The 21,277-nt window shown below is 41.8% G+C and overlaps 1 protein-coding gene across 4 annotated transcripts in view; it reads left to right on the top strand.

The window, feature by feature from the left end:
• The window catches only part of LOC143765791 (chloride channel CLIC-like protein 1), a 347,463-nt gene that overhangs the window by 270,656 nt on the left and 55,530 nt on the right, over positions 1-21,277 (top strand). The window lies entirely within an intron of this gene.

Genomic DNA, 21,277 nt, shown 5'->3' with positions numbered 1-21,277 from the left:
TCCACAGCTCAAAGCACTCCCCGATTCGTTGGAAGTGACATCTGTTCCGGTGTAACAGGCCATAGTAAGCTCAGAGTCCAGACTATAACTGGGGTTAAAGTGGCTTAGGCTTGATCATACCCCAGGTATATTATGGCGTAGGCCAATTTATACTCCGGGGTATAAATTGGCCTAGACCATTTGATATCCCCTCATGCCAGATTATACCCCATTGATATCAGCATCGAGTGATTTACACAAGAATCACTTAATTTTTCAACATCTTAATGGGGGTTCAGGTTTGTTCCAAGTCATCCTTTATCTTTGTGGAACGCTTAACATCTGAGTCATTACAACAAAATGACACATCTCAGATGTTAAACTCCCCCAGTCCACATTGTATTGTAAGATCAATCTTAGTCATGTGATTAACAACACAAATACCTTCCCACTACGTGTAAGTCAATTTTAGGTTATTACAAAATGGCATCTAAAATCTCTAATTTACAAGGGCTCATAAAAAAAAAGTAGACTGGTATATCATAGCCTGGAGGGGTAACAAAATGGCATCTAAAATCTATCTCATTTACAAGGGCTCATAAATAAGAAAATAGAAGAATATGTTGTAGCCTGGATGGGTATTGTTTGGCCTGGGTGGGTGTAGTTTGGCCTAGGACAGTTTACCCTGGGTTAATCTGGACGTGGTTTAGTTTGGCCTGTTACATCAGGGGGCAATGCGCTCCATAATGGTAAATAGTGGGCTCATTGGACATGTACATGGGATTTTGGTTGCTATTAAATATAGGGCTCAGTGTGAGGCTATGTTCACACGGTGCGTTTTTTGGTGCGGATCCGGAGCGGAATTTCAGCTGCGGATCCGCATCCGTTTTCCATGTAGGTTACAGTACAATGTAACCCAATGGAAAACAAAATCCGCTGTGCCGACGATCCTTTTTTCCCCAGGAAAATCCGCGCGGATTTGCCTGCGGAAAAAAGAAGTACCATGTCAATTCTTTCTCCGGATTCCGCTGCGGGTTTCCAGCAGCACCAATAGGAAACTGCATTTGGAAACCCGCAGTGGAATCCGCAGAAGAAAAAGGATCAAAATCCGCAGCTAAAATCAGCGCTGAATTTTAGCTGCGGTTTTTCAAAACAGGACAGGAAAAAAAACTGATGAAAAAACTGAACGTGTGAACGTAGCCTAAATGTTTCTGCTACATGTCCCAATATTGTTCTTCATGCTAATTTAACAGGACAAGTGCTAATGCGCCACCAATATAGGCCATATGGTTCCAGACATTGTAATGGCCGGAAGGTCCATGCCAAAGATTTATAGGAAAGTTACAAAATAAATAAAAGAAAAAATATATCCAAAGAGATCCTGACAATAAAGGATCATATGCATGTAGTATTAAGGGCACATCCTCACAAGGCCAATACACCTAGATAAAGCAAGGTGCGTCTACAGTGAACAAATGTTAAATATAGCTGGTGAAGCAGAGTTGCTCGTTTAAACCCCCTGGCCTCATGGATTCAAGCCAGACCTGTTGCTGGGCAGAATACAGCTTCATCAGTAACAACACAGATGATTACTCATACCAACATCATAACACATTCAACAATACACACTTCTTCATAGGGGAAACGTGGCAGCATTTCTATCTACTTATTTATAGTTGATCCCGACCTTGGACATATGGATAGGTCCTAGTGATCACCTCCAGCTCTCACTGCCAGGTGCGGTGCCAGTATAACCCTCTAATTGATACAATCAATATCAATCGCAGCATTTAGAAGGCAAGGAGAGGGAGGGGCCTCCCTCTGACACCGATGGGCGCCTTGGCAATGCCATCGTGAGGGGCCAATCGTTGCCATGGTGACTAGATGTCATCACCAGGCTCCTAGCAATCTTGTTTGACCATGTGCCGTGCATGTTCTAACAAGTTTGTGGCTGCAGCACTGACCGTTTATAAAGCATAGCGATCAGACTGCAAAAAGGGTAAAGTGGGAAAAAGTAAAAAAAAATGCAAAAATACTTAACCCCTTTACCCCCAAGGGTGGTTTGCACATTAATGACCAGGCCAATTTTTACAATTCTGACCACTGTCCCTTTATGAGGTTATAACTCTGGAACGCTTCAACGGATCCCGGTGGTTCTGACATTGTTTTCTTGTGACATATTGTACTTCATGATAGTGGTAAAATCTCTTTGATATTACCTGCGTTTATTTGTGAAAAAAATGGAAATTTGGCGAAAATTTTGAAAATTTCACAATTTTCCAAATTTGAATTTTTATGCCCTTAAATCACAGATACTTGTCACGCAAAATACTTAATAAGTAACACTTCCCACATGTCTACTTCACATCAGCACAATTTTGGAACCACATTTTTTTTTTGTTAGTGAGTTATAAGGGTTAAAAGTTGACCAGAAATTTCTCATTTTTACACCACCATTTTTTTTTGAGGGACAACATCTCATTTGAAGTCATTTTGAGAGGTTTATATGATAGAAAATACCCAAGTGTGACACCATTCTAAAAACTGCACCCCTCAAGGTGCTCAAAACCACATTCAAGAAGTTTATTAACCCTTCAGGTGTTTCACAGGAATTTTTTGACTGTTTAAATAAAAATGAACATTTAACTTTTTTTCACAAAAAATTTATTCAGCTCCAATTTGTTTTATTTTACCAAGGGTAACAGGAGAAAATGGACCCCAAAAGTTGTTGTACAATTTGTCCTGAGCACGCTGACACCCCATATGTGGGGGTAAACCACTGTTTGGGCGCATGGCAGAGCTCGGAAGTAAAGGAGCGCCATTTTACTTTTCAATGCAAAATTGACTGGAATTGAGATGGGACGCCATGTTGCGTTTGTAGAGCCCCTGATGTGCCTAAACATTGAAACCCCCACAAGTGACACCATTTTGGAAAGTAGACCTGCTAAGGAACTTATCTATATTTGTGGTGAGCACTTTGACCAACTAAGTGCTTCACAGAAGTTTATAATGCAGAGCCGTAAAAATAAAAAAATCATTTTTTTTCACAAAAATTATCTTTTTGCCTCCACTTTTTTATTTTCCCAAGGGTAAGAGAAGAAATTGGACCCCAAAAGTTGTTGTACAATTTGTCCTGAGTACGCTGATACCCAATATGTGGGGGTAAACGACTGTTTGGGCGCATGGCAGAGCTCGGAAGGGAAGGAGCGCAGTTTGAATTTTCAATGCAAAATTAACTGGAATTGAGATGGGACACCATGTCGCGTTTGGAGAGCCCCTGATGTGCCTAAACGTTAAAACCCCCCACAAGTGACACCATTTTGGAAAGTAGACCCCCTAAGGAACTTATCTAGATGTGTTTTGAGAGCTTTGAACCCCCAAGTGTTTCACTACAGTTTATAACGCAGAGCCATGAAAATAATTTTTTTTTTTCACAAAAATGATTTTTTAGCCCCCAGTTTTGTATTTTTACAAGGGTAACAGGATAAATTGGACCCCAATAGTTGTTGTCCAATTTGTCCTGAGTACGCTGACACCCCATATGTGGGGGGAACCACTGTTTGGGCGCATAGCAGAGCTCGGAAGGGAAGGAGCATCATTTGGAATGCAGACTTAGATGGATTGGTCTGCATGCGTCACGTTGCATTTGCAGAGCCCCTGATGTACCCAAACAGTACAAACCCCCCACAAGTGACACCATTTTGGAAAGTAGACCCCCTAAGGAACTTATCTAGATGTGTTGTGAGATCTTTGAACCCCCCCAAGTGTTTCACTACAGTTTTTAACGCAGAGCCGTGAAAATAAAAATTCTTTTTTTTTCCACAAAAATTATTTTTTAGCCCCCAGTTTTGTATTTTCCCAAGGGTAACAGGAGAAACTGGACCTCAATAGTTGTTGTCCAATTTGTCCTGAGTACGCTGATACCCCATATGTTGGGGTAAACCCCTGTTTGGGCGCACGGGAGAGCTCGGAAGGGAAGGAGCACTGTTTTACTTTTTCAACGCAGAATTGGCTGGAATTGAGATCGGAAGCCATGTCGCGTTTAGAGCCCCTGATGTGCCTGAACAGTGGAAACTCTCCAATTCTACCTGAAACCCTAATCCAAACACACCCCTAACCCTAATCCCAACGGTAACCCTGACACACCCCTAACTCTAATCCCAACCCTAATCCCAACCGTAAATGTAATCCTAACCCTAACTTTAGCTCCAACCCTAGCCCCAACCCTAACCCTAGCCCTAGCCCTAACACTAATGGGAAAATGGAAATAAATACATTTTTTTAATTTTATTATTTTTCCCTAACTAAGGGGGTGATGAAGGGGGGTTTGATTTACTTTTATAGCGTTTTTTTATAGCGGATTTTTATGATTGGCAGCTGTCACACACTAAAAGACGCTTTTTATAGCAAAAATGTTTTTGCGTCTCCACATTTTGAGACCTATAATTTTTCATATTTTGGTCCACAGAGTCATGTGAGGTCTTGTTTTTTGCGGGACGAGTTGACGTTTTTATTGGTAACATTTTCGGACACGTGACAGTTTTTGATCGCTTTTTATTCTGATTTTTGTGAGGCAGGATGACCAAATACCACCTATTCATGAATTTCTTTTGGGGGAGGCGTTTATACCGTTCCACGTTTGGTAAAATTGATAAAGCAGTTTTATTCTTCGGGTCAGTACGATTACAGCGATATCTCATTTATATCATTTTTTTATGTTTTGGCGCTTTTATACGATACAAGCTTTTTTATAGAATAAATAATTATTTTGGCATCGCTTTATTCTGAGGACTATAACTTTTTTTATTTTTTTGCTTATGATGCTGTATGGCGGCTCGTTTTTTGCAGGACAAGATGACGTTTTCAGCGGTACCATGGTTATTTATATCCGTCTTTTTGATCGCGTGTTATTCCACTTTTTGTTCGGCGTTATGATAATAAAGCGATGTTTTTTTCCTCGTTTTTTTTTTTTTCTTTTACGGTGTTCACTGAAGGGGTTAACTAGTGGGACAGTTTTATAGGTCGGGTCGTTACGGACGCGGCGATACTAAATATGTGTACTTTTATTGTTTTTTTTTTTCTTAATTTTTTTTCTTTATTTAGGTTTTTTGTTTTTTTTTTACACGTGGAATTTTTTTTTTTTACTTTGTCCCGGATCACAGATCGTTGATCTGACAGTTTGCACAGCACTCTGTCAGATCAGCGATCTGACTTACAGCGCTGCAGGCTTACCAGCGCCTGCTCTGCACCCGCAAGTAGTCCCTGCAGGACCCGGATGCAGCCCCGCGGCCATTTTGGATCTGGGCCCTGCAGGGATAAGAGGTAAGAGACGCTCGGAGCAACGCGATCACATCGCGTTGGTACGAGGGTCTCAGGGAAGCACGCAGGGAGCCCTCTCCCTGCGCGATGCTTCCCTATACCGCCGGAACACTGCGATCATGTTTGATCGCAGTATTCCATGGGTTAATGTGCCGGGGGCAGTCCGTGACCGCTCCTGGCACATAGTGCCAGATGTCAGCTGCGATAGTCAGCTGACACCCGGCCGCGATCAGCCGCGCTCCCCCCGTGAGCGCGGCCGATCGCGCTGGACGTACTATCCCGTCGGTGGTCATACGGGCCCACCCCACCTCGACGGGATAGTACGTCCGATGTCAGAAAGGGGTTAAAAAAAACCTACAAAATATTAGTAATAAAAATATATATTTTGAACCCATAAATACATATTTTTAATAGTGATGAGCGAGTGTACTCGTTACTCGAAATTTCTCTGGTTGTCTCCGAGAATCTAGGGCGTGCTCGTGTTTTAGGTTTGTGTTCCCGCAGCTGCATGATTTGCGGCTGCTAACCACAAATCATACAGCTGCGGGAACACAAACCTAAAACACGAGCACGCCCTCAGATACTCGGAGAACACCCGAGCATGCTTGGAAATTTCGAGTAACGAGCACACTCGCTCATCACTAATTTTTATCAAAAAAAGTACTGTATATACTCGAGTATAAGCCGACCCGAGTATAAGCCGACCCCCCTAATTTTGCACAAAAAACTGGGAAAACTTAATGACTCGAGTATAAGCCTAGGGTGGGAAATGCAGCAGCTACCGGTAAATGTCAAATGTAAAAATAGATTCCAATAAAAGTAAAATTAATTGAGACATCAGTAGGTTAAGTGTTTTTGAATATCAATATTGAATCAGGAGCCCCATAAAATTTATGATGGCCCCATAAGTACACGATTCAGATGGAACCCCAGCAGAAGATTTCATATACACTGTGTGCAAAATTATTAGGCAAGTGGTATTTTTGTCACATGATACTTTTTATACATGTTGTCCTACTCCAAGCTGTTCAGGCTTGAGATCCAACAACCAATTAAGTAAATCAGGTGATGTGCATCTCTTTAATGAGGAGAGGTGTTGTCTAATGACATCAAAACCCTATATAAGGTGTGCTTAATTATTAGGCAACTTCCTTTCTTTTGGCAAAATGGGTCAGAAGAGAGATTTGACTGGCTCTGAAAAGTCCAAAATTGTGAGATGTCTTGCAGAGGGATGCAGAAGTCTTGAAATTGCAAAACTTTTGAGGCGTGATCATCGAACAATCAAGCGTTTCATGGCAAATAGCCAACAGGGTTGCAAAAAGCGTGTTGGGCAAAAAAAAACGCAAAATAACTGCCCATGAATTGAGGAAAATCAAGCATGAAGCTGCCAAGATGCCATTTGCCACCAGTTTTGCCATATTTCAGAGCTGCAACGTTACTGGAGTAACAAAAAGCACAAGGTGTGCGATACTCAGGGACATGGACAAGGTAAGGAAGGCTGAAAAACAACCACCTTTGAACAAGAAACATAAGATAAAACATCAAGATTGGGCCAAGAAATATCTTAAGACTGACTTTTCAAAGGTTTTATGGACTGATGAAATGAGAGTGACTCTTGATTGGCCAGATGGATGGGCCAGAGGCTGGATCAGTAAAGGGCAGAGAGCTCCACTCCGACTCAGATGTCAGCAAGGTGGAGGTGGGGTACTGGTATGGGCTGGTATCATCAAAGATGAACTTGTGGGACCTTTTCGGGTTGGGGATGGAGTGAAGCTCAACTCCCAGACCTACTGCCAGTTTCTGGAAGACAACTTCTTCAAGCAGTGGTAGAGGAAGAAGTCTGTATCGTTCAAGAAAAACATGATTTTCATGCAGGACAATGATCCATCACATGCCTCCAACTACTCCACAGCGTGGCCGGCCAGTAAAGGTCTCAAATAAGAAAAAAATAATAACATGGCCCCCTTGTTCACCTGATCTGAACCCCATAGAGAACCTGTGGTCCCTCATAAAATGTGAGATCTACAGGGAGGGAAAACAGTACACCTCTCAGAACAGTGTCTGGGAGGCTGTGGTGGCTGCTTCATGCAATGTTGATCGTAAACAGATCAAGCAACTGACAGAATCTATAGATGGAAGGCTGTTGAGTGTCATCTTAAAGAAAGGTGGCTATATTGGTCACTAATTTTGGGGGGTTTTGTTTTTGCATGTCAGAAATGTTTATTTCCAAATTATGTGCAGTTATATTGGTTTACCTGGTGAAACAAGTGAGATGGGAATATATTTGGTTTTTATTAAGTTGCCTAATAATTCTGCACAGTAATAGTTACCTGCACAAACAGATATCCTCCTAAGATAGCCAAATCTTAAAAAAAAAAAAACCACTCTAACTTCCAAAAATATTAAGCTTTGATATTTGAGTCTTTTGGGTTGATTGAGAACATAGTTGCTGATCAATAATAAAAATAATCCTCTAAAATACAACTTGCCTAATAATTCTGCACACAGTGTAATGCTACAGATGTAGGCACTTTGGACGTTGTCTGGCCTATGATCCGGAGGTGTCAGTCTTTTTAGGCATGCGTAAAAATGCAGTTGGCCACAGTTTTGTGCACCTCTAAAAAGAATGACACTGCGGAACAGTGGCTAGACTGAGTCCATAGTAACTGTGCTTCCTTGTTATAGTGAATAGATCCCTTGGGAGTTTCATCTGAATCATGTAATTTGGAGATTTAGATGGAAACCCCGATGCAAGTGTTCAGCGTACAACGCAAGATAAATGTGATCTCAAATGTTATGTAAAAGGTTCCCATTAAAAGCTTCAGCTTAAAGGGAACCTGTCACCCCCCCAGGCATTTTTAACTAAAAGAGCCACTTTGTGCAGCACTAATGCTGCATTCTGTTGAGGTGGCTCTTTTGGTTGGCGTCCCTGCCAACGCTGAACTATTCGTTTTTAGAATTTGCCTTTCCTAACTGTAGTTTGTCAGGGGGGGCATGTCTTTTCCCCCTGACACAAACGCCTCCTAGCTATCACTCAGGGCCTCTGTGCGCCACCTCCACTTCCTTCATTAACGTGACACCTGGGCGGGTGACAGGTTCCCTTTAATCTACAAAAAATGCTGTCCCCTCTCAGGTCCGTGATTTGTCAATGGGGCTTAAAGATCTTTTATGTGGAAAAAGGTAAAATGTTCATTTTTTTTCTTTCCAAATTCCATTAATTCCTTGAAGGATTAATAAACTTCTTGAATGTGGTTTTGAGGACGTTAAGGGGTGCAGTTTTTAGAATGGTATCAATTTGGGATATTTTCTATCAAATAGGCCCCCAAAGTGTCTTCAATTCTTATGTGGTCCCTAAAAAACTGGTTTTGTAAATCACTGATCAACTTTTAACCTTTCTAATTTGCTAACAATAAAAATTGTTTTAAAAAATTGTGCTGGTGTGAAGTAGATATTTGGGACATGTTATTTATTAAATATTTTGGGTGTCATAACTCACTGGTTTAAGGACAAAAAAATTAAAAGTTTGAAAATTGCTAAATTTTCTCCAAATTTCCTTTTTTTTCACAAACTCAAGTCATATCAAATCAATTTTACCACTATCATGACATTCAGTATGTCAAGAAAAATCATTCTCAGAATCGGAGATGTGTTGAAGCGTTCCAGAGTTAATATCACAAAGTGACACTGGTCAGAATTGTAAAATTTGTCCTGGTTATGAAGGTGAAAACAGGCTTGGGGGTGAAGGGGTTAACGATGGTCGTCAATGGTCATTTGGAATCTGCGAAACTCAACATTTCCTCACACACAAACAATGTCAAATAGCTCTCTTCTACCCATAGGGTAACATTGGCCCATTCCTGCTTGGTAAGGACCTCGGAACGGGCACTCAACAAAGTCCTTCGACCCAGAATCTGTCCCCTAGGTCAATCTGGCCCTCCTTGGGAAGGGCCCTGGAGCAAACTACGGCAAAGTTAGTCTACTTGAATATAGTCCAAATGGCAAAGGCACAGTCCATGTCCCATCATCAGTCGTTAGGAAAAGGACATAGGCTATTGTTCCACCCTCATTATGTTGCTGGACAGAATACAGCTTCATCACTAACAATACAGATTATTACTCATACAAACATTATAACACATTACAACAATACACACGTCTTCAAAAGGGGAACATGGGCAACATTTCCATCTCCTTACATCAGTCTCATATGTGACAGTGGGAATATTCATATTAAAGAGAAATCTGATGGTGGATAAACTGGGTGGTAGAAGTGACAAATGTGAATCATCTCTGTTAACACGAGGAGATCCCCCAGGAATTCACAGTTCCTCTTCCTCTTGATTATAATTCTTGACTCTTCTGTAACCTCAACTGGAATTTGCCTGCACAAACAAACAAGTAATTTCTCCCGAGAAGCAAACCCATTGTATTAGTGGGGACTATAGTGTCGTGCAAATTAACCAACACATTGCCTTTCAGCTAGTTAGTCTCCCTTTCTTTGCAGTCAGTCTTGTTTCATTGGAGGTGCCATTATATCGCTTTGTTGTCTTTTGTTTACTGGTAAATCATTTTTCACATGGCAACTTCTAGATAGTTTTGGGATCTTTATTTTAATTGTAAAGACTTTTTGTTAAATGTGGGCAAAAAAACTTTTCCGCTTTGCAGCCTAACCCAGTTTAAGCTAATATCATATCCGGCATAAACAAGAAAAGCATTGACACTGGGGATGAAGTTGGTCTTGTTTCCTAATATACTAAAGACTCTTTAGAAGGGTTGTTTAATAATGACAATCCATTTCCATATGTCCTAAAAAGAGTAAATAAAAAACAGTAATAAAAAATGTCTATGATCTACTAATTTTCTGCAATAAGTTGATTCTAAGAGTCAAGGATGAAAAATGAAAGCTACAAATATATACCGTATTTGTGTTGTATGTTTTCTGCCAAGAAGCAGCCAGATTACCTCCGCTCTATAGTTCCCGTTTTGCTAAATGGGTGGATGAGGTTTATTTCTCTGTTCGAAGGCCACAAAATGGAAGACAAAAAAGGTCAAGCCTGCTTAGCCTCATTTTCCATGGTTGGTAGGCAGCCAAATGTTGAAAGGTCCAGGTAAAGATGGATACACTCCTGATGAACGTAGAGTGGGCATTGGAGAATTGCTCATTCTCTTCCTATCTATATGATCAGTTTAAGGCAGGCAAATAACTTTAGACATAGAATTTCTCCTACAGTTCCTACCCTGGACTTCTAAGGAAACGGAAATTAATATATTACATAAGGCCATCAAGAGAGCAGGAATTAGAGGGCACGTCCAGAAATTTGATATTGATAACCTACCCTTAGCTTAGGACTTCAATTTTAGATCACTGGTGTCTGACACCCAACTCCACCACCTTACATCTGGTCATGCAGATAAACCATCAGTATCGACATCTTGGACATCCCCTTTAACCCCTAAATTACTTTTTATGAACAGGAAAAAAAAATTAAAGCTTGAATTATTTTAGACCATCAGAGAAAACCGCATTAACCCCTTTGCAAAATGCTCGTTCATAGGGTTGATTGGATAATTTATTTCAGCATAAAAATAATCACAGTCTGCTGCATATCACCTGTTTGTAAATGGGATGTGCAGGAGACTAGCAGAAGCCGCTATATGAAAACCAAAAAACTAAAAATTCACATTTATTTGGATTAACATTAAAAATTTGGAAAAAAATACAATTATATCAGTAGGCATCCAGATATCTAGTCTGTTTTGAGCAAAACGCTTTTGATCAGAGTCACGGACCAAAATCACGCATACAAGTCTATGGGTCTGGATGGCATCAGTGTACAATCTTTGTGCTTTCAATGTAAAAAAAAAAAAAAAGGTGGCTAACAAGATCCATCATGGAAGTAGTCTTCAAAATTACATCCTTCCTTCCTATTCAACTAATTTTTTTCTATCTTGTGTTTTTCGACGTACACGACTTCCAGGAAAACCTTCTTATCACATAGCTTTAATTGTTTTACTCACATTACTCAACATTCTACTTTCCTTAAACTGGATCTTATAGGCTGTATTAATATTTTAATGAGCTTATGAAATAAGAACTTGTAATGAGTACAAATGTGTTAACCTCATCATTGGATACAATCATCCTTAATCACACAAAATGAGTCATAACCTAGAGAGTCAAAACAATTTAAAAACACACCTTAAAAAAAAACCAAAAAACTAAGATACAAATCAGGTGAAAGGCAGATACACTGAATGAAGTCAGGCGAAACAAGGATTGGATATATGGAATTTTAATTCCCAATCCTTTTTTTGTTAGTAGGGATAAAATGCCAGGAGTGTCTAGCAGTGTCATCCTACCCTTCTTCATCGAGAACACATTCATGCTTCACCTAACCCAGCATATTTGTGTGCAAGGGGTTCAGGAGGAATCATTCTTCCGGACACCTATCTAACATTTAAGGGCAGCTGGTAACATAATTTAGGACGTTACCACACTTAATTGTATTCCTAGGCTCAGGGATATGTCCTGCCCTGTACCTAGCTAAACAATAATGGAGATCACCATTAGGCTACATTCACACATTGAGTATTTGGTCAGTGTTTTACCTCAGTATTTGTAAGCCAAAACCAGGAGTGGAGCAAATAGAGGAAAAGTATAATAGAAACACGTCACCACTTCTGTATTTATCACCCACTCCTGGTTTTGGTTTACAAGTACTGATGTAATATACTGACCAAATACTCAACCTGTGAATGTGGCTTTTCTCCTTTGTCAGCTGTTTGGAAGGTGAGCCACAAAGAAAAGATTTTATAAAAATATGACGGCTTTAACAGAGCTGATTCATCAAAGCGATTACACCAGAATTCTAGAGTAAACTACTACGAAAAGCTGCAAAATTTAGCGCAATGCAGTTGTGCAAAAATTGAGTTTTGGCATTTTCACACTAGTTTTATCCAGCTCTGCCCAGATAGATGGAGCTGTGGCAGGATTGGAGCATGATGGGGCATGGCGTCGCCTGCTCATCTAATTCATGCAGGTCACTTTTCAGAGACCTCCTCCTATGACTCTAGTGCATCCACTCATCAAGACTGGTGTGAACATTGAAATGCTTGCATTGTCAGGTGTGTGCTGCCAGACACATATTTGTCTTATAGTTTGCAAAAGCAAAGTTTAGAACTGGCATGAACTGATCAGTCTGCAAGATACACATCTTCCCTTAGGCGATTGTTCCAGCCTCACCTTGGCAAAGCATGTTGCATCCTTGTTCTCCCTTGAAACTCTAAGAAATTGTACTGGGTTAAATTATGTTGCTGTAAGCTTAAATCCACGTTTTGTTTTTTAAAGGGAACCTGTCATGTGAAAAAATTCTATTAACCTGCAGATTTGGGGTTAATCTGCAGGTTAATAGCATTCTGATGCTGCCTGGCGCCTGCAATGAGAGCCCCATACCTTATTCATCCCATCAGCCTCAGGTTTTCAGTCATGGGGGAGGGCCCACTGAAAGCCCATTTATTTCCTCCCGGCAGCAGGGCTCTCAGAGCGCGCACAGGCAATTTCAGAACGCTATTAACCTGCAGATTAACCCCATACTCGCACTGCCAAGAACGATCACAGCCTATGTACACAGATTGATCAATTACAGATGGCTCAGTACTCATAGTCTACCGAGGTCTGCCTGATGAAACAGTCTATTAAATGATGTCCCAATCTGTAAAGGTTTACCAATCGGCAATTGTTCAGTGCCTTTGGTCGGTCTATGTAAACATACCCTTCAGCTAGGTACACAGTGCGTTTGTCCCCACTGTTCAGTGTATACACTCAGGTTTGTGCCTGACAGTGGCCACAGTCAGAATACCTAGGCATTCAATCACCATAGGAACCCATTGAAAAAGAAAAGAATGTATACGTTTGTTTGTAGTATAACTCTGCATAACACACACTTACCTGCACTTACCTGACTGAGGCCAAAATAATACTCACTTCTGTCTGATTATTAAAGACCCATGGGAATGTTTTAGTACAGTCCAGGAAAAACTCCTGACATACTGTAGGCGAAGTGTTCAGACGCAGTCCAGCCTAAAATTGATGGTACCTTTTCACTGCACAGGCAACCATAGACTAACGCATCTGAACTCTCATATTGGCATGAATAATAGTCTGTATAAGGGGGTCCCCTACTTTCCCTTGACAGATGATGTCGTTAGAGAAGAGGAAACTGCATGTCCAGTTTACGATGGCCGATCCTTTTGTTATTTGGGAGATAACTCTGCCAGTGGCTCTGTTGCAGAAAAAACAGCAGCACTTTCGGGCCACAGCCATCCATTATATATGGTGAGATCATGAGTGTAAGCTGCAAGTGCTCATCCCAGTCTAAAAGGCCAATGATGCCACCTTAATAGTTAGATATGAAGCATACTGTGGGATCACGCAAGTTGACCACTTACATCCTAAACATGACCCTCATTTTGGCAATTGGTGGCTTTCCAGCCCCAATCTAAAATGTATCACATTTTTCTATAATAGAGAAGTCTTATTTCATGGGGATACAGCAACAGAGAGGGGGGCAGAAGATCACAGCATCTGGTCACCCAAAATCCTGCACTGATTAGAACTGCTTCACCATCCTATTAAACTGTGCAGGATTTTCCTTGCTCTGTCATAGCAAGGGTTAATCAGTTGAGTTGATCTCCTGTAGCTCTCCATCCTGAATTGTTGCTGTTGTGAGTTGGCTGCTCCTCTCTGATATGTTTGCTTGCAACTGGCACTTGGGAGTTGCCACTGATAGTTCTCCTTCCTGGTTTGAAGATGAAGGAGAAGTTTAGTGTTTAGAGTAGGCAGTTGGAGAGTTTTTGTATGGACTTGGTTTGCTTATTTACCCTTATCCTCTTACATTTCATTTCCCCTTCCTATAACTCCCCTGTTTCCCACTCTGTTGTTCTTTGAGTGTATTTGTAGTTTTCTGTTATCCCTTTGTGTTTACCACTGTCGGTCTAATTAGTGTTTTCCTATACACTTCAGCTCTTCACTTCCCTGGGTTGGGGAGGGATCAGATAAGGGTTAAGGAGCATAGCTAGGTACGGGAAAGCCAGGGGACAGAGATAGACTAGGGCGCCACTAGTTCAAGGGTAGGTGCCCAGAGTCCCTTGACACTACGTGACATCTTATTATTTAACCCCTTCTCTTTACAGCCAATTTTTTTTTGTACATTATTTTTTTTTCTGGATGCTCCCGTCCGCTGGCCCAGCTGTCTTTTGAAAAGACCGCATGGACCAGGGCTCATCCCACTGAACGCACGCTCTCCTTACCCGTGGGTGGGATGCTACTCAAATAATCCACAGAGAGCGTAAATCAGTGTGGCAATACTTTATTGAACCACCAACAGACAAGTATTTTTAACTGTAATTTAGTTTAATTCATGGAAATCGAGGCAAGGGTGGCGCACCCTGTGGAGACACAGCATTATATCTTAATTAACGATACTACTATTTTTACCAAACCAAGAAGAATAGACTGTCATCTGTATGTTGACTTTTGAATTTAAATGTTGGTGAAGAAAACACATTTGCTTGTGTATGCCTGTAATATTGACATTTCATATAACATATTGTGCTCTTATCCTTGATGACTAGTGATGTATACTGATATACTAATTATGCATTGTGTAGGCCAGATAGTTTGGTGACTTCACAAACAGAGAAGGAAAAACTATGCAAATACAGTAGATTAAATAATCAAGTAATGTTACTTGATCTCATCTCCATTTTTACCCATTATGTCAATACTGAATGAAGGGCACTTGTTAAGTATAAAAAGAGGTTGTCACAGCTTCCGGGTATAAATGCGTGGAGAGCTGCACACAGCAGCAACGGAGCTGAACTAAACGCCGCGTACTAACCTGGTAACCAACAGGACCTTAAACATGTGACAGAGTGACATGAGGTCAGGGGGTGGAGCCAGACGCCGGAGAACAGAGAAGGGATAAATACTAGAGTTACCAAATAAGCAAAGATCGGAGCCAGGAGATCACGAGGTACCAAAAGGGAGAGACAGGGGATTGTCAGAAGCAAAGCCAGAGGTCAGAAATCCAGAATAACAAACCGAGTAACGCACGGAGAGCAAGATAAACAATTGCAAACCGAGCACACACTCCAGGGGTCAAGCACACAAACCAAAGCAGAATGTATAGCTGACAGTGAAGCTCAGCTAGGGATGAGTGTAAATACCCCTCCCATCTTGAAAGAGAGGCCAACAATATTAACCCTGAGAGAACAGGACATTAGCCATGTCCTAACCATGACCGAGGTTACATGCCTCTATAGAGAGAGAGACAGCCAGAGATTCTGCCAAGACATCCCAACATCCAGGGACCCTACAGGACTGCTGCCAATGCATCATGGCTCCATCACGAGGGACACGGATCTATTATTCTACAGGCAACAATCTAGGAGAGCTCGGCCCCAGTTTGAAGAATGCAGATCTGCTCCAATGACCATCGCTGAATCATGGGTATGTTTGGAAAAAGCGAGGATTGTGACCCTCTGGTCGCCTGGCTCCATTGACATGTTCAGAGAAACCAGGTTGTGATCCTCAGGTCAACTGGCCTTGTACCTCAATGGGCTGTCATCTTCCTAAGCTTGTCATTACCTCCTCTCTGTGTGTGTGTGTGCCACAGGTGGGGTAGCCGACCCTGGAAGATAAAGCCAGGTTGTCACCCTCTGGTCAACTAGACTTGTATCTGAATGGACTGTCATCTTTCCTACGCTTGTTATTACCTCCCCTCTGTATGCATGCCACAGTTGGGGTAGTCGACCCTGGGAGCTCTGAAGTAATCACTGCCATTATCCCGGTGAGTCAGCGGAAGGGTTGAGACTCGTATATACAACATCTTGCGGTATTTTGGTGGAACTGTTCGACGTGTTATCTGCCTGTTTTGTGGTTCAAAAAAGCATTGCCATACGGTTTATCCCTCACTCTGTGTTGTCTGAGTAGCGTTATGCCCGTGTTAAAAGGAGAGCGGGTAAATCGCCGACCCCCGTGTCTCCACACATGCCATCCTTCTTTTTCGCAAAGAAGAAACCAATGGCTACAGGCAAGGAGGAAGGCTGGATATGACCCTTCCGTAAACTTTAATTTGCTTAATTTTTTTACAGCTGTCTGTTCAGGTCCTGACAAATTGTACAGGCAATTTGGCATTAGAAATAAGTCAAATCAATAGCACAAGCATAAGGACTATGGGGAGGTAGTATCTCCTCTTCTTTTTCCGAGAACACATCTCCGAAGTCTTTCAGGTATGCTGGCAGACCCTCCAGACTAATAGAGCAAATTTGCACAAATCAAAGACACTTTTTATGACAGTTGGCTCCACTGAATAATATACTTTTGCCACCATTTTAAAACAGGATTATGAACATGCAGCCATGGAAATCCCAACACCAACCTAGCAGGTAAATTATCCAAGACATAACAGGAGATGGACTCAAAGTGAAGTGTTCCCACTCTTAGTGTTAATTACACTGTTACCAACTGGACAAAGTTCTGGAGTAATGGTGTCTTGTCAATGGCGAAAATCTGAATCAAGTCTTTCCAATCTAACTGTCCTTAATCCTTATTTAAGAACCAGTCCAGAATCAATAACATTTGTGTCAGACTCACAGTCAATGAAGGCAAGAGCAGATAACCACAGGTTCTGAAAAACATAGTTTCACGTTCAACAGTACTTTATTTGATGAGTTAAAAAGTACCTGGAAGTTTCGGTGACCTTCTCAAATTTCACCCAGACTTAGTTGTATCCCGACGGCTTTTTTGTTTGAGGGCAAATCAAGCAGTCCTTGAGATAATGTCCAGTGCGACCACAGTAGTAGTAGAGTTCCATATCATACCGATGTCTCCTCTCCACGATCTGATTGCAGGCTGTACCACCCTCCATTGGTTCTGTTTCAGGTAAGGAAACAGACTCGGGAAGAATGTTACAATCCATATAAATGGCCTCCGCAAAAGAGCAGGGTTAAGAATGCAAAGCCTGCGCGTCCTAAAGAGTGTTCGTAAGGCAACTGTGAAACACACTTGAGAGCATCATCGTTCCACAGACCCTCTGATGACAAATTCCGGGACTCTGAACTATAATCTTCAGTGGTGCAGTTGTCCTGTGTCAGGTTTATGATCTTAGCCTCTGCGACGTGGACCCTGTCAGATTCATTATAAATAATTCCTAAAGCATCAAACAAGGCGTCAACAGAAGAATGGTCTGAGGTTAATGGGGACAAAGAGAATGCCAAGTCTGAGGACCCCCACGCAATAGGGACATAATCATACCCACCCCCTGGGACTCATCCCCAGAAAACCGAGGCGGCAGAATAAAAAATAATTCACATCTCTCCCTGTATACCCTAAATTGATCCCTCTTTCCCAAAAATCTGTCAGGAAATGCCACAACTGGTTTTGGGGCTGTCAACTGCATGTTAGCCGGTCCAGAAGACATAACTACTGTCAATATCTGAGATATTTGGAAAGCACTCAGCATACTAAACTGATCCTACAGCTGGGACTGTGAGGATTCTAGCCTCTGGCGATGCTTGGCAAGATCCTGAACCATCTGGGTCAGATTTGCCACCTGGTCACAAAGTGCACTAACTGGATCCACTGGGCAGGAAAAAAAAGTATATGGCCAGACATAATGTTATGCTATTCACTACTCACGGACAGATCATGAGGCAGAATAGTCAGACGTTGCGGGGTCAATAACAAGAGAGCACATAGATAACCCAGGGAAAAGACAAAGAAGTTAGTCAGGTCATAGTCCGGGGTCAATAGCAATAACGAGACAGCGTATCAAAGCCAAAGGACAAGACAAAGATATAGTAAGTGCACGATCCAAAAGGCCAGGCAGCAGAAGATCAGAACTCAGAACAGCAGAATCAGACTAACACTCACCAGGAAGCACAAACTACGTCTCACAGGTATCAAATAGCTTTTTGAATTCTCAAGATCATCGAACACCTGGGGAAAATCCCACACCTCCCAGTCACAGAATGGACAGCTGAGCTGGCAATCACAGCACTGACAGCTCAGCACACCATCACGGAATTGGCAGCCAAGCTGTTAATCAAAACCCTGACAACTCAGCATAAGTCAATTTCCAGGACAGCATAGCAATCAAGCAGTGAGCGGAGGAATTGTGACAATCTGCAATCTGTATTCCTCCAGTTGGAGCCATGCTACTTTGGGGGGAAGGTGGGATGAAGCCATCTCTCGTTGTTTGAGTATTATTATTATTTATTATGCTTTGTTTATACAGTGCTATCTCATTCCGAAGCACTTTACAAACCTTATCATCACTGTCCCTAATGGGCTCACAATCTAAATTCCCTATCAGTATGTCTTTGGAATGTGTGAGGAACCCTGTGTACCCTGTTGAAACCCGCGTACCCTGTGAAAACCCGCGCAAACACAGGGAACACATACAAACTCCTTGCATATTTGTACTTGGTGGGATTTGAATCCAGGACTCCAGCGCTTCAAGGCTGCAGTGCTAACCACTGAGCCACAGTACTGAGTATTCATTCAATCTGCATAGTTTGTCCTTCAATGTTTGCAGATCAACAAGATGACTGATACAGTGGGCAATCAACATATTAGCAAACAACAATTGTTCAATTACCCTTTGTCCCTGTCCTCCAAGGCTAGCAACACAATAAGCTGCAACAAACATCAATTCAGAAGTCAAGGTTCAGGCTCATATGAACAATGGCCTGTGTCTCCTGACCTACTGTACGTCTGGCCGAGTTAATAATAAATGCTGTGCCATCACATTCCTCCCAGATTTTAATTAGCCAGTCATGATAGGCTGCTCATCATCCTTGATCTGGGTAAGTGAAGCCCTAGGATGGTTTCTATGAACACCAGTCCCCTGCAGCTCCCCGGATCCACCGGGCTGAGTAGTATCCCACCACTGCTACCAAGGGTTGTGACATGAGGTTCAGTGGGTGCTCTTGTTTGCTTGGCCGGCTGTCTTTAGAAAGACCGCATGGACCAGGGCTCATCCCACTGAACGCCCACACTCCTTTACCATGGGCAGAATACTACTCAGACAAAACAGGGTGAGGGTAAAACCGTGTAGCAATATTTTATTGAACCACCAACAGACAGTAACATATAGCACAGTCCCAGCAAATGCACAAAATGGTGCAAATTACAGAATCTGACCCTTCCGCTGGCTCACAGGGATTAGAGTAACTGCAACTTCGGGCCTTCCAGGGCTGACCACCCCAACCAGTGGCACCCTGCATTTGGCACGCACCCATAGAGACAGTGAATTGAGTTATGTGGCCAGGTGACCTGATTGTTCCAACCTGGCTTTTCCAAACATCTCCATGGGTTCAGTGATGGTCAATAAAGCAGATCTGTTTTACTTCAGCTGGAGCCATAGTCCCTTAAGCTGGCATCCTGTAGAGTGTTTCAAATCTGTATTCTTCCGGTTGTAGCCATGCTACCTTGGCTACTGTCATATAAAGTCTCTTTTTTTCATGTACTGAGGCAGATCACCTTTTTATAGTTCACAACTCTCTTTCATGTCATCATCCACAGGTCAGGGGGATAGTGGGTTGAGGTCATTTCTGATTATTCGAGTATTCAATCAATCTGCATAGTTTGTCCTTCAAAGTTTGCAGGTCAACAAGCTGCATGGACTAATACAATTGGTAATAAACATATTAGCAAACATCAGTTGTTCAGTTACCCTGCGTCTGTCCTCCAAGGTTAGCAACGCAAAAAAGCTGCAACAATCAATTCAAGAGTCAATGTTTAGGCTCATATGAACAATGACTTAGGTGTCTTGACCTACCGGAATGAAGACCTCCTAATGAAGAACAAATGCTGTGTCGTCACAACTGCAATTAACATCAATGCAATAGCCAATGTTCAGGCTCATATGAACAATGGCTATGTCTCCTGACCTACTGAAAAATATGTCTGGCCTAATTAAGAATAAATGCTGTGTCATCACATTGTTTTTTTCTACATAATTTGCCAGATGGATTAAATTAATTTTATATTTTGGATAGAATTTGAACAGAATCTTTTCCCATGGTGAAGGAAAGTCTAGACTTGGTATAATGCTATTTGTTATACTGGGTACTTGGTCTTATTTCTCGGTCCGTATACTGACCTCAATGCCTGGTCTTAAGGCAAATCTCTCTACCCAATCTTTAGAGCCTCATAGACCTATAAAGCTGTAAATTCAGGTCAAGAGACCCATGGTCAGTTCAGATGTACATATATGGACTGTGAAATATGCTCGTGAGAACTCAACCATAATCCAAACAATTTCATCATTGGTGCCCTCTAACCAGTCTTCTGCTTTTACTCTTGTGAATTATTATTTATTTTTAGAGCACTATTGATTCCATGGTGCTGTACATGTGAAAAGGAGTTCATATAAGAGAGAAGGAGGTCTTGGAAGGACTGGAGATTGTGCGGGGAAGATATTAGGAGATTAGTTTGGAGATATGTGGAGGAGACAGATTATGGATGGCCCTGGTCAATGTAAGTAGTTTGAACTTGATACGTTGGGGAATTGTAAGCCAATGAAGGGATTTGTAGAACAGAGAAGCAGAGACGTTACGAGAAGAGAGGTGGAATAATTGGGCTGCAGAGTTAAGGATGGATTGGAGAGTTGCGAGATTGACAGCTGGTAGGCCAAATAGGATGATACTGCATTAGTCTAAATAGGAGACTGACATGAATCATGGCTCCAACACGAAAGGTGTCAAGTGAAACAAAGGAGAGGATTATCAAACTCTTAAAAGAGGGTAAATCACACAATGTTGCAATAGATGTTTGTTGTTCACAGTCAGCTGTGTCTAAAATCTGGACCAAATACAAACAACATGGGAAGGTTGTTAAAGGCAAACATACTGGTAGACCAAGGAAGACATTAAAGCGTCAAGACCGAAAACTTAAAGCAATATGTCTCCAAAA

The sequence above is a fragment of the Ranitomeya variabilis genome, chromosome 4 (genome assembly GCF_051348905.1).
Source record: "Ranitomeya variabilis isolate aRanVar5 chromosome 4, aRanVar5.hap1, whole genome shotgun sequence".
Lineage (NCBI taxonomy): Eukaryota > Metazoa > Chordata > Amphibia > Anura > Dendrobatidae > Ranitomeya > Ranitomeya variabilis.
Note: the sequence above shows the minus strand (reverse complement) of the source record. Positions and strands in the feature narration are given on the sequence as shown.